This window comes from Acyrthosiphon pisum, chromosome A1 (assembly GCF_005508785.2).
Source record: "Acyrthosiphon pisum isolate AL4f chromosome A1, pea_aphid_22Mar2018_4r6ur, whole genome shotgun sequence".
Taxonomy (NCBI): domain Eukaryota; kingdom Metazoa; phylum Arthropoda; class Insecta; order Hemiptera; family Aphididae; genus Acyrthosiphon; species Acyrthosiphon pisum.
The window spans coordinates 26141735-26154021 of NC_042494.1; positions in this window are offsets into that span (position 1 = coordinate 26141735).

Here is a 12287-nt window from a genome sequence, read left to right on the forward strand (position 1 = left end):
CGAATACGATAGCTCACAAATTAATACACACACATAATAAAGCAATAGGTATACATTTTTAGCTATATCTCTACATTACAATAATTTGTATCTATAAAATATATACTTTATACTAAAATATATCATTTTTTTATGGGATTTTCAATTTATATGTCATACAATCTGGTATGTATGCATATTAAATTGTATTATTGTTCAGATTATTGTTTATACTAAATTAATTACATTTGACACTGTATAATATTATATAATTTACATTATTCATAATATAGGTAGTGCTCAAGTATTAATTTTCAATTGTTCATAATATTAGAACATTTATCATTAGTTCTTTTATACGTGTTTTTAATTATTTAAAAAGTCATTAGTATTTAGTGAGAAAATAATTAAAATGCTCATACATACATTTAATGGAGTTTAAAAGTTATACTAGGTACCTACCGGCTACCTGTATAATATAATTAATACAATATTACATTGAAAATCGAAATTGAAAAACACAAATTACTTAGGTATTTACATGCTTGAATGATTCTGAAAATATGAATCTATTTAATAGCATATTACTTATTTTTCGATCATGGAATTCCATTAATTGCAAGATTATTTACATATAATTAAAAAATAATATTGTTCAAATGTATTTAAGAATTTTACAACGTCAGTGAATTATAGAACATGTTGATTTGTGTAACCTACTTATATTGTATATTTATTAATATAATAATAATATGTCATATTATACAAATTTGATATATTTCAGACATTTAAATTCAAAATCGTATTAAAATAATGATATACATAAAGAAAAAATAAACAGATATTTGTTAAACTAACGTATAAATACGAATAATTTACTCAAGTTTGTTTCCTACCTAAAGTACGAAAAACTGCATTTATTAATAAAATAAATATTAAATAATAATAAACGTTTTTATAAAATATCTTGCTTAGAACTTGATAATATGTTTTAGGGCCGTTATTACAATGTACGGTAAAGTGTCGGTTAACGCTAACCGACTGATAACAGATTTTTTTACCGGCAGAATTCAGCCGGTTAAGTGTCGGTTAACTTTAACCGGACATTGTAAGAACGGCCCTAAGTGTAAATTCATTTTGTAAATTAATAATACCAACTTTTAAAACTTACAGTATTATTGCATACCGTACAATAATTTGATGAAATATTTAATAATTTAACTATCTCACTGTATCTTGATGCCATAGGCAAAATGGTGTTGTTGACTATTATTGTCAACAAAATATTTATAGATATTATGCCTTATTGACTAAAATATGCATATTTACTACATACCTAATTGTGAAAAAAACAAATATACTATATTACTATAAGAAATATTGAAAACTTCCGAGTATATCATGTAGGTACTTGGATTTATACATTTTATATGGGTAGCAATATTATATTCTTAGAAATTTAGAATATAATTATTATTTATGAATATTATGATAGGTGAGTTTAGTACATCATTATAACATTATTATTATAATATTCGTATCATAATCTTTATATTTTTTACTTCTAAACTCCTGAAAACTTGTTTCTACAAATTATATACAAAAAAACATACAAATTTTCTATAATTTTTAGAAGACTAATTTTGTATTCGTTAACTTTTGAATTCCTAATAAATTATAAAAATGATTTATCAAAGTATAATACCATTGTGTTAAATAATGTAATTATTAATTGATAGTTATTAATAAATACCTATTTTATTTATTCATTTGATACAAGCTAAATAAATATGTAAGTTTGGTATTGTGCAATATTATTTTGCTTCCGTCATTACTATGGTTTATAATGTGTACACTGTACCTACAAGTTACGACCTACCTAGTGTAAGCGTATGACGTTTGGCAAATAAATTGTAAAAGTGAATATTATTTTAAACTCAAAACACGCTTCAAGTTCTTATATTTCAAATAAATACTATACATTTGATTTTATATTAATTATTTAGTTATTACCTATAAGTATGTATATAAAAATTTATTGACACAACATTGAATACAGTTATAGGTAGGTACTCTGTACTCTTCTATAAAGAAGGAATATACATTTTGTAAAAATATTTAACTACCTATCCCCGACTTTTGTTATTTTTTTTAAATTACAATTATTGTATAATCATAAATTATATAGACCCGACAGTTGATATTATTATTTTTAAAGGTACTATAATTTATTTTAGATATGAACACCTTTGCAGAACGGCCCACTATAAACTATCATTAAAGATTTAAAGAGCTAATCATATCAAATATATATATATACATATATATAAAATCATATACAATATCGCCATTTGTTCAACGTACACACACATGCATATTATTTTATATTAAATACAGTTAGCCGTTATGTATAATATATACATATATCCAATATAGAAATTAGAAACCATTGGTACTTAAAAAAATATAAGTTATCTCCTAAACAATCACTATGCCGCTACTACCTACGTTATAAACAATGTTCACTTAGTATTGGCGTACCATAATATTTTCATGTAAATGCACAATATATATTATGATACGGAAATATTGAATCACAATTTATAACAATAATATAAAAATCTGTTCATTAGTTTGTTATTTTATTGGCATTCTTGATTCTTTCATAGTTCCATAAATGAATTAATGATAAAATAGACTGTGCTGAGTTACTTAAGTTAGTACAATTAAGAGTTCCTAATATTATAAAAAAACAAACATCACATATTGCCAATAAATAAAGATAATAACACAGAAAAAGTCCATTATGTCACCTAATCTGATCCACTAATAAAATTATAGTTTATGATTTTTTTTTTTTTTTATTAATTATGGCTGTTTAAAATTCATGTACCTATTGTACTTAAATATTTTGTTGTGACACTTTATACAATGCTAGATGATTTGTTATTTTTCTATGTTTCTATATATTTTATAATGTAGACTAATATAATTAACCCTTTGGGGTGTTAATAAATTAAAATAAATTAGTATTTCTTTTATAGTTAAAATAATCCTAAGGATCATTTTATTGTCATTATTATATCTTATATATCTTATATTGAATACTTAAATAATTTATAAACTTATACAATATTTGTAAATACAAATATAAGGGATCCACAACATGCCTGGAAAAATATAATACTGGAAATAATAACGATATCTCAGAAACATTTTGAATTCTAGCAAGTACTTTAACTGATTCAAAATAGTAGTAGGTACCAATTTATTTTAGGTATTTTATTGTGTAAGAAAGTAAGTTGCAAAAGAATGACTATTTCCGATTTTAGACATTTTTATTTTTTAAATTCAAGCAAAACATCAAAATTAATAATGATTTGAATTTGTATTATACAAACATTCTAAAAAAAAGTTTTGTTGAATAATTGAAAAATTATAGAAATTATTAACTATTGAAACTTACATATTACAAAATTTACCTATTAGTTGGATTACTAAAAATGTCTTCAATGGTGGTACTAAAAATGGGAACCTCTTAATTATTTTGTCTCCCGCTCAATAACGGTATAGACCGCGTGTGTATATTCATCCATCCAAACTGTATACCTTCACAGTACTAAGGTCATAAGGTATCTCCCTCGCCTCAGAGCCATATCGTGGACCGGCAATTATCATCTATACGTGACGACCCGATGATAATACATGAAGAATTACTGCACATTCCCGTGGCCTAACAACAAAAATATTCAGCAAAACTCCAAAGTCATGTATTAATCATGAAACAAACGGTTTTTAAGTTCCCGTTTTCACATCAAAGAAGCGTTGTCCACGCACGTTGTAGACAAACCACAGGCTGCTACTGAAGGGTCTCACAAAAAACCAAATAATGAAATAAATTGTTTAAAACAAACTAATACCGTTTTCATTCATAGCAGACTTGTAGACAAAAATTTGCATAAAGTTCTACATAACGTGTTTGTATCTAAAATATTAATTAGTGATTACCTATATGGCTATAACATGAATATAGTTTTTAAATGTCATCAAGATTTAACCAATAATAAATTAACTTTTTATTAAGTTAATATTTCCGTAAAGAAACGTGTAATTAATTATTTATTCAAAATGTAAACGACATCGATTAATGATAATACATTTTCTAGCTAAAATGTGTTTTTGGAACAATAGAAAGAAACGAACACTTGATCTGTATGTTCGCGCAACCGTAATAAGTTTGTTGTACGAGTGTTAAGTGTATGTAACTTGGTTAATGATTTTAAATGATAAACTCGTTTAAAAATTGAAACAATCATAAAAAAAAATCACTTCTTTTTTAGTGTACTGTGTTCTTTAGAACACTAAAATGTTGAAATAAAAAAATAAATATTAAAGGTATAATAAACACATTTACCATTTAGGTTAAAATTATTATTTATCATATTTTTCATATGTTAAGAAGGTCTTAATTTAATATCATGTCCTTAGATAGGTACATATTAAAAAAATAAAATACCTATTTAAGCAAAAATTGAATAGTTATAATTTGGTTGAGTCGAGTAAAATAATATAACTACCAATTTGAATTTGAGAATTTACATTATATTATGTTAAAGATATTAAAATACAAAAAAAAAACATAGTTAAATCTCACAATGTCGGAATACTGCAGTAAACAAACAAAGTTCACTTTGTTTCATGAAAACATTAATCCAACAGATTCTAACTGGTAAGTGGTAACAATATAAACAAATCACGAGCCACAAGCATAGATTTAAATAGTATAATACACGGGTATACATGCGATATATGCCTATATATATATAGGATAAAAATCTGTCATACAAACACGAATGTAATAAAGAAAAAAGTAGGAACGTACAAGAAAATAGAAAAAATATGAATACACAAAGGAAAAAAGAAAGAAAAAATATAATAAAAAAGGAGAGGGAGTGAGAGAGAGAAAGAGAGAGGGGAAAAAGTGGCCACGACAAATTCAACTGGTCGAATTTTATTGGGCTGTTCATAAGAGATGCGCGTGTTGGTACAAGCCGACGGCGATCCCGGATGTAGGTCATCGAGCCGGATGCGTTCTTATATGTACAGTCGTCCAGACGTTTGGGCGGCCGCCTCTTAGAACTAGTCAATTTTAGCTCCTCCTGTCTTGTCAGCGTGCTACCACCACACTGTATAATATGTAATAATGTTGGGTTGTAATAATAAAAAAAACTATTGGACAAGGTGAAAAAATAATATAATAAAATAACCATAATGGAAAAAAAACACGCATAACATATATATATTCCGGGAAGAACCTTGAACTTGTCGCAAACATAACAAACATAGGTATCAGTATAAAAGACCTCCCATAAATTTAGTCATTTACGTACTGCACCCGCTGCAAGAAATATACAAGTTTTAACACTATAGTATATAGTAGGGGGTCAGTATGTCATCATTTTTGGGCATTAAGATTTAAGAATAATATTAAGAACCTTTCCCTTTTAATCTACTCAACTACTGTATCTTTTCCATCATTTTAGTTTTTGCCAAAATTAACTTTAACTAAAGTTATTAAAATATAAAGTACTAATAATTAATAAAACATATTGATTTTATTTTTTGCATTCATAACAAGTAAAGTTTCATAATAATAGTTCTTCGTAAATTTTGTTCTATTAAGAATGGAAAATTAAGAATTAAATAAACATATATATTAACAATTTATCTCGTACAGCCTATTTATTGATAATATACTTTTTTTTATATACATTTAAAATTCAAATATTGACTAATTTGAACAAAAAATAACGAATTCTGTAATTTTTTACTAATTTAAAAATTATTAATCGTATGGAATCGAAACTCTTCACCATTGTGAATTTATATCATGAATTTATCCACACGCTGTTGAGGTACGGGCTGCTATTATATTAAGGGGGCTGTATAGCCGGTTTTGTCAAAAGTCAAAACTAATGTAGATTTTACCAATCTAAACATTAATTTTGTTTGTTATAATGTTTTTCACTATATTTGAATTCCGTATCATAAAATGAACCTTAAGGGGGACGGAGGGGGCTCCAGTCAATGAAAAAAGTGACTTTTAGACCAATAAACTAGACAAAACTGGAGGAATTTGATTTAAAAGATTTTAATTTTGAAAACGGATTATGATTGATTAACATATTTACTAGGGAATGATCGAGGCGATTTTGAATATTCCAATTATTGTTAGTGTCATAAAGGAATAATATAAATACAAAATATCATATTTTTTCGATATTTTTATTCTTGGATATCACAGCTGAAAAAAAAAATTCAAAATCGCCTCGATTATTCCCTAGTAAACTTGTTGATCAATCATAATCCTTTTTCATAATTAAAATCTGCCAAACCAAATTCTTCCATTTTGTCTAACTTATTGGTCTAAAATTCACTTTTTTTCATCGGCTGCAGCCCCCCTGTCTAATATATATAATATCATAATATAAATTAATAACTACCTATTATATAATAATATGTCCTATAATTATGCGATATTTTTAGCAAAAGTTAGTTCGCAACCAACCGTATTACTAAAAAATAAAATTACTTATGGTTGTGTAGAATAAATAAATCATAAAATATCCTTAGAAACAGAAGTTTCGCTTAAAATCGATTTTTATATGCAATAATTGAATTCAAATTTAACATAACACAATATTACTTAATAAAGATGTACCTATATACTATCGACACTTACTATATACAGCAGAACGAATTTTCTAGTTTTTAAGTATATACCTAGATACCATAAAAAAAATTGAATTTATAGCGACTATATTTTGACTTGTGATCTACTATATAATATAAGAAACTGTAAATATAGGTAACAGATGTAGACTAATTTGTAGTTTTAGGAACCTAATATTAATATATAGTTTATACACAATAATATAGGCGATAGGTGACTGATGTGCGTATTATACACATGTGACATGTGCGACGGGACATAGGGCTCTCAAATAATAGGTACGTCGTATATAATTCTATTTATACTGACTTCACTAACGTATCATCGGCCATCGAATTATTGCACTGCTCCAAACAACATTTAGAGCGCACTCTTCAACAGCGACACGAAAACACGGTTTAACCTTGGAGGGCGAAAATGTCGGCTACGACCACGTTTCCTCAGCCATGAATCACCGACGACACAGACAGTTTTGAGATTACCAACTCGCAAGTGTACCTATACCGTAGGTATACAATAAAATATTTTCAAGTCAGAGAATCAGACGGTTAGTCTGATAAAAATAACGTCGTCATCGCCAGCCCTTTTCTCAGCGTTCGTCGTATTGTTGATTCCTAAATTTCCTAGGCGGGCAAACAGATTTTCGCGTCGTCGTCATCCCTTTAATGCTACTCAGTGGATCACTAATGGGCTACGCTTATGGCGGGGTAAATGGGTTTTTAAGACATAGGTGATAGGTATAGTACCTGTTAGTCCAAGGGCGCCCGCAGGATAAAATCCCACCCGGGGCAAGATCAAAATTATTATTTTAAATCTTAATATATTTCTATAGTGTTTTTATTCTAAAATAGCATAACCTACATTAAACAGAAAAAAACAACATTATGTCATCACATAAAGCCTTTTATTTGTAGGTTTACAATACAATATTAATATTATTTGAATATATGTTAATGTAGATGTCACAAATTAATTATTTTTCTAGTATTTAATTAATAAATAAATATTTACTTCAACCTGTGATTGTGACGAACCACTTTTTTCAGCATCATTAGATTTAATTTTTTTTGAAAAATATGAATACAAAGTTGTATTTCGTTTGCTCATGATTAAAAGAAACTAATTACTACAATGTAACCACTAGCAGAAAAATGTAAAACTTATAACACAAATTTAAAAAATTAATATTAATAATTAACACACTATAAGTAGTAACACGAAGAGTGAACATCAACACACTTTCTCACATTAAACCTCGAAACTCAAAAGTATAAAAATACGACACGTAAATGATACGAAAATGAAAAATATGAGTTCCTATCATAATGAAACCATATAAATATTGTTGTGGTCATTATCATTTATCGCTGCAGTCTACGTTTCTGGGGAAAAATAACGTGTACCTATCTAAAAATAGATGAAAACAAAATCAAGTACCATAGAAATGCATTATTATCACGGAAACGTTTGTCACATCAACATGATGTTAGAGCCAAGATGGCTAGAATCACCACATTCGGCCAATACACGGAGTTTCGTAGGCCTGATTATTATAAACATTGTAAACTAATGAATACATTAAAGATTATCTAAAAATACAATAATTTTTACATAACTTCATAAATGAATCTCAATTGAGTCAATAAAATTATGTTATAATTAATATGCGTGGCGCCGTGGTATTAAATAAACAATAGTTTAAAAAAATTCCCATTAGGGGCAATGGCCCCTTTGCCCCCCCCCCTGCGGACGCCCTTGCCTGTTACAGTATATTTATATTTCCTATACGAAATCTAAATAATGTTGAATTAACATTTATTGGATTCCAAATAATCCAAGAACTTTTTTCCGATATACTTGTAATAGCCCCTCCCCCCACCAAAAAAAAATTACTTATTCAATTGTTTCCTAAAATATTAATAAGCCTTTTAATATGCAACTGTAATTCTAATTTTTTTTTTGGAATTATTGTATTTTTATTCAAAGTTTATAATTATTTTATATTATTGCCTATGATAAAATTTATGGTAAATATCATGCTGTATGCCTGTATTTGTTTTTAAGGAAACGATTTATGTCGGTACATTGGTACGATTATTAAAGATAATTATACAGTATATATGCATTGAACTATAATAAATGCAGACAGTATATTATTATTGTGAAAAATGAAACTTGAGTGAATAAATATTTGTTTTGACTTACTCACGGGTTAGTTTTTTTGTAATATCAGGTAGGGGCTACAGCACCTCCAACAGCATTTTACCCCTAGTTGTGTGCTGTCATATATAACTTGAAAAGTATTGAAATAATTAAATATAAATAAATTCAATGTTCAACAGGTATCTTATTGTTACTTATTAGTGTAGCTATGTAGTATGCTCGCGGAAGCATTGCGAAAGCAGTCCCCGCGGCGCCGTCGGCTCAAATTCGAAAAAAAAAAAAGCTATATATAGTATATTAATTAAGTATTAAGACGTTAAGTAAATAATTATTATTATTAATTATATTATATTACTTAGTATTTATACATTTATAATAATTAGGGCCTGGAACTTAATGAGAATCTCCTAAGAAACTTTAAAAAATGCACACAAAAAAAATGAGTAATGACAATTAACATCAAGGAATTACCACAAAAATACCCAAAATTACTTAATAATTACTTTATATATTTTTAAAAATTTAAGTTTTACAAAAATTACCATTTATACAATTCATGGTTCAGGAGTCGTATTTATTATAGATTCTATCTCTTTAAAAATGTTTAAACTCGAAGGAGCCATCAAAAATATTTTTTTTGCAGTTTGAAATAATTCGATCGACTTTTGGGAAATTTTTTTCTAATTGACATGGCCTAAAATAGTATGGGCCTAAAGTTTATTGAATAATCGTAGATTGCGACAACAAACGATAAAGATAATGGACGTCGATAATCGACAAGCTATTGGAAACTGAATGTGTTACGATAAAGTGTAACTTTCAACAAGAAAAATGCAAATAAATGTAAAGAAAAAGTACAAAAATTAATAAAATGCACCAAAAATACTAAAAAATGATCGTAAAGTAATAAATTCCCTAAAAATGCAAAAAACGCAAAATAAAAATTGTACCATTAAATTCTGTATTCCGTGAATCAAATTTCTGTAAAGACGAGTCTCGTAAAAAGATGCAAATGCATCAATTTCCGGGCCATCGGATAATAGTAATTATTATCAACGATTATAATAATATTGTGTCCACGAGAAAGTACCGACGGCCCTGCGCCCCTACAAAAGTGTCATTCGTGTCGATAGCCCCACCCCGAGAAATCCCCTAAACATGTCTCTGCCAACGAGTGCGATCGTCGCGTGTCGTCGTCGATGTAGGTACCTAGCTGTGCTGCGGTAAAACAAGTTTGTAAGGATAGAAAAAATATATGATAAATATAAACAACGCGTTAATGGCGGGAGCTAGTTTGGTGGTATAAAAACCCAATAACAATATTAGAAAAATATATACCTACGATCGGGATTGAGAATCGCGTACGGCGACGTCGTCCCACGTGCAGCGACCATCGGCGTTTTCCCCCCCCCTCCCCGTCTAGCGCTTGCATAAATCTTATCGTAGCCGCAACGCAGCACTGCGGCAGTGCACACGATGTTTATATCATTATGTAGGCCACGCAAGTGCGTGCCGCCGCCGTGGTAGTGTATACATATACAACACTATACGTATTGTGTGTCGTGTCTGCGTGTGCGTGTGTGTGTGCGTGTCGGCGTGTGTGCGTATGTGCGTGCGTGTCGGCGCGCGTGTGTGTGTGTGTGCATATTATTTACAATACTTTTTTTATATGTATTATACGAAGGCCCAGGCATTAACCTACATGCGTGTGTGTATACTGAATAAGTCTTGTGTGTGTGTGTGTGTGTGTGTGAGTGTGCGCGCGTGCGGCACCGACGGACACAATAATATAATCCTGAGCCGCCAATCAAGGTCAACAGGACTCTGACGCCCTCGCCGCTACGCCTCATCTGTTGTACGACTGTACTGATCCGTCGCGTGTGCGTATACGTACCACACGTAGGTACGACGATCGGCAGCGTGCAATGGCCTGTGTGACCTTTGCCTGTACCTGCGCCTGCAGTGTTCACCTCCGCTCCGGAGAGAAAGAAAGAAAGATAGAGTGTTCGATTCGGAGAAAGAAAGAGAGAGATCATTAACGCGGCGGGTCAACGACGGCGGTAGGCGACGGGCAACGGAACGCTTCCAACTGCAGATCTTCTCGATCACCGCCACGTCGAAAGGTCGTCTCAAATGACTATAATATCATACAACAGGTTGTGGTTGTTGTCGATAATAAAATTGATATTTTATTAAAATGGTATAACATATAATATATATTATATAGAAGAAAATTGTAGTTTAGATACCACGCCATATGGCTATATTGTATTGGTACGGCGGTAACTCGCTCGGCATCAGTCGCCGTGGGAAAATAAAATTTATTGATGTAAGAAGTATTGACCGGAAGACGCGGTTACTATGCACAATATATAAATTATTAAATCGCGTGTAAGCCAGGTGTTGCTCAGTGGGGCGGGCCAGTGCGAAATTTGAAGATGGTCATGAGATTGTTAATGATCAGTCTCGTATTAAATAGGCCAAACATAAACTGACCGCGGTTAACCTGTAGTAGTGGTAGCTGGTAAATGGTAAATAGATAATATAATATTTCATATATTTTTATGTACAAGGTATAATTTTTAAGATATTTCGACTCTTTTTGAGTTAAGATTCAATAGACATTAAATTTTTTTTTTAGTTTTCTTTTCTATAAATGTATATTAAAAATGGTGAGCAAGTGGGTATCCTTCTACTATAATATAGTAGGTTCAAAGAAGTCAAAATGGATGTGTCAAATTTGAATTCAATGATAAACCGTTGTAACTATACGAAAAACGATTTTGAGCGAAGACGGTTGTCACCCTATATTAGTATATAAACATATTATATTTGTAGAATTGTATGATATTATTGCTATTAAAGTAATAAATTTAACTATTAGTTATACGGAAGATTGAATAATTTTTTGCCTCAAAACATTGCGTTTGATTAAAATATAATAGCATATTTAAAAAGTTTCAAGTCTGCCTATGAAAAATATTTTTAAATTACAACAAAATAACTAAAATCGATGATGTTATCGCTTAAATATTTAATTTAGTATGAAATCGAACTTAAAATGTCTAAAAAAAATATTTTCTTGGTTACAGTATGGAGTAGTTATGAGAAATCTTGTATTAAATTTTCAAGTCATATCTAAAGAAATTTTTTAATTTTTAACTACAAATAATGTGCAGATTTTTGTGATTTTGACGTATTTTGTAAAATTATGTACAGGAATCTTTAATATTTTTAAATGTCTACAGTAAGAACTTATGAGGAACCTTATAGCTATTCAATTTTCAAGCTTTTTGACCCAGCAAAACATTTTTTATTGACAAAGTTAAATTAAAAACTAAGAAAATTTTTAAATTTCAAATGATTCTAAATATAACTCAAAAGAGACAACATATGTTGGAAATCAAATTTT